Source organism: Bombus bifarius, unplaced genomic scaffold (genome assembly GCF_011952205.1).
Source record: "Bombus bifarius isolate JDL3187 unplaced genomic scaffold, Bbif_JDL3187 scf7180000008372, whole genome shotgun sequence".
NCBI classification, from domain to species: domain Eukaryota; kingdom Metazoa; phylum Arthropoda; class Insecta; order Hymenoptera; family Apidae; genus Bombus; species Bombus bifarius.
Window position 1 is genome coordinate 27,173 of NW_022884623.1, and position 2,969 is coordinate 30,141.

At 37.8% G+C, this 2,969-nt stretch overlaps 1 non-coding gene across 1 annotated transcript; it reads right to left on the reverse strand.

The window, feature by feature from the left end:
* Nucleotides 1–2,016: 2,016 nt before the first annotated feature.
* On the reverse strand, nt 2,017–2,123 carry LOC117212769. Its single transcript, XR_004488524.1, has one exon. It is a non-coding gene; the product is annotated as a U6atac minor spliceosomal RNA (small nuclear RNA).
* Nucleotides 2,124–2,969: the final 846 nt, after the last annotated feature.

Here is a 2,969-nt window from a genome sequence, read left to right on the forward strand (position 1 = left end):
ATGCCAATTAAAGAGGAAAAAATGGTTATTAAACATGATCTAATTGCAACAAACGTATAATAATTAAAACAACTAGATACTACAATAATATGAAGGATGATTATTTAACGTGAACTTAATGCAGTAGTGTGATGTGACAACTGTCGATGAACGACTCTTGTCTCTTGACACTCCGGTGGCTAACCGAACATCAACGGCTGCGGTGCCGAAATATATTGATGGCCGTTAGGCCTATTGAAGTTTCCGACCCTTTCGGCTTGTCGGCATTTGCCCTTTGTCGTCGACATTGTCTATATGTCGCTAATCTCTCCGCGGTACTATAATAGAAACGAAAAAGCTGCTGAAAAGGGAATCGTTGTGTCAGGGCCGACGAGCGTGTAACATTAATCCACATCAGAGACCAGGCCGTACACCGAGGGCAAGATGGCAATAGCAAACTGCAGACGCAAGTATATTGCAATCAAAATCTTTTGTATCTTTTCAAGCGAATGAAACTGTATTAAAATATATTGCGAGTAAATGTGTTCTGTATTTTAGTGCAGCGTGCAAAGTTTGAAAGGATATATTAATCCTTTTTTGCTATTTATACAATTGATATACATCATAACACATTTGGATATTGATCAAAAATTCATTTTTGATTGAGAATAATCTCACCTAACGCATGGCATGCCCCTTTATATTTAACTTACTTTACTTTTCTTTTTTTGTTGTAAGGTGCTTTGCAATCTGAACACGCTTTTCCTGGAAAGAGTGCTAGACAGGGCCCTATTGTCTAAAGATGGAATTTCTGTAGCCGCACAGCCGCGCCTTACGCGGCTGCGTCTGAAATTCGCAGTCTGAGTCTTAAATCCGAATTGTATGGACAACATCGATCGCCTGTCTGCACCACTCTCATAGCAACACCAGCTGAAACACGCGCCCGACGCTTGTGTTGTTACATATAGCACAGACGACTATGCTAATATCATTGACAGCAATGCCGCTATTTTCCGACAAACGAGTTTTAAGTGTTGCGTCGGGTGTTTAGATACTACGTAACTTTGTAACGATTTCGATGAACAACTGTGTAATGTGTACCTATTTTAGCGTTTATTCTCAAAACAGTTTTAATATAATAATAACCATATAGTAATATAATATAATAATAATAATAACATTATGGTGTGATATTGACTGAAATGCCGCAGATCAATAAAATATTAGTTATAATGTGTTTTCGCACGTTCGCGGGGAGACACGATCTCGAAGAAGCGCGCCAACGGGAGTAGTAAATTCCCGTTACGATTTGCTAGTCGACGCCGCGAAACGTTCGATCCCTTATTTCTTTTGGGATAATAAAAGTAGTTAAATTGATCATGACGCTGCTACTAACAGGTTATTATATATTTTCACAATCCAACAACTTCGGTGTTTATTCTAACAACTTGTAAAGAAGATAGTTACGCTGGTGCGTATGTATAAGATGAGTGAGTGACTGATCTTCGGGTGTAAACCCGGTCGGAAACCCGGTAATATATGATCATATAAATAAAATAAAACAAAATAATTAACTAACCAATTTACAAATAGAAACTTTTTACAAGCTTATAAGTAACATTATGTCTAATTAAATTATAAACAGTTTACGATATTATCGCTACTCGTATAACACTTTTAATTTCATCATTCAAAGAAATATGTTTACTGAAGTTGATCCAGAATGTCAGTAGGCGCCACCTTCTAATCACCGGTATGTATCCAAGTTTTGCCTATGATTATGTTGTTCAAGTCTGGAATTTGGTAATTAATAGTGTAAATTCACTCAGTAATACTGTGTTGTATATCAAATTTTTTATCTATTTCGTTTTTGATTACACGATGTCAATGGATCAAACATCTAGATTCGCGTCTAATATATTTTTCGAAATGCAATGCTCGAAAGGATGTAGCTGTAAAGCTCATTTGCCACAAGAAAAGGTTAACAGATAACCTGTGTTATCCGGAAGGATAGCGGATGCCCTTCGCGGTTCCTCCAAAAAGATCTGATAAGTCCCGCCGAAAGGCGACAATGCTTTACTATATATATGTGTGTTCTATCCTTGTCTACGGGAATGTTAAACGTGTCTTCTTTCGTACTGCAAAAAAAATTTTTTTTTTTTTACGTGGAGGAAATCTTCATAGACACCTTACTACCCTGCGGTCGCGGGCGGAGGTAGTGCCGGATTCTTACCGGCTAAAACCTCCACGAACGGGACAGTGTATCAGTGCGAGTTTTGATCGTCGGACACCTGTGTGCTGAACACCAAGCACCTTTAACCAAGTATTCCCAAAAAGTACACCCAGAAGACACGCAAGGGAGGGGCTGGCCGCTTGCCTGTAGTATATTACTTTTAAGAGAAATTTTGGTTTTTCCGTCCCCTTCTAAAGAGGATTCGAACTCGCGACGCGTCGTCTTCAGTTCTGGACATTAACGAGCGTAGCTGGCTGCCCCGTCGACTTTCTACCCGATTGGAAAGTATTTGATTCTTAATGTGGCAATGTATATCAGGAAGTATTCTAATTAGCCTCTTGAAGGAGATGTATATTTTTCATAGCCCTCTCAAAATATAAGGGGTAAAATTAAATAATTCCCTTAATTAAATCATTACTATTAAGTCTATTATGAAGCGCTGAATAATATATTTTTGCTGCTATTATATTTATTGTAGTAAGAGAAGACTGTTCTAAAAGAATTCGTGCCTCTTCTATTGCGCTTATTTTCAAGATGTCTAGCCTTGCGTTTTCCATCGCACTGACAGAGATTTTATAACGTATGGGATTAGCATAAGTTATAAATAGGTCTAATTAATAATTTGTAACAGAAGATTTTAACCTCAAAATTTACGTCCGATGCAAACGATCGAATTTGCAACAAATGACCGCAACGGCAATGGGTTAAAAGGACAAGAAAATACATATGTATGTATCCTTCTTTTGTGAAACAGAAG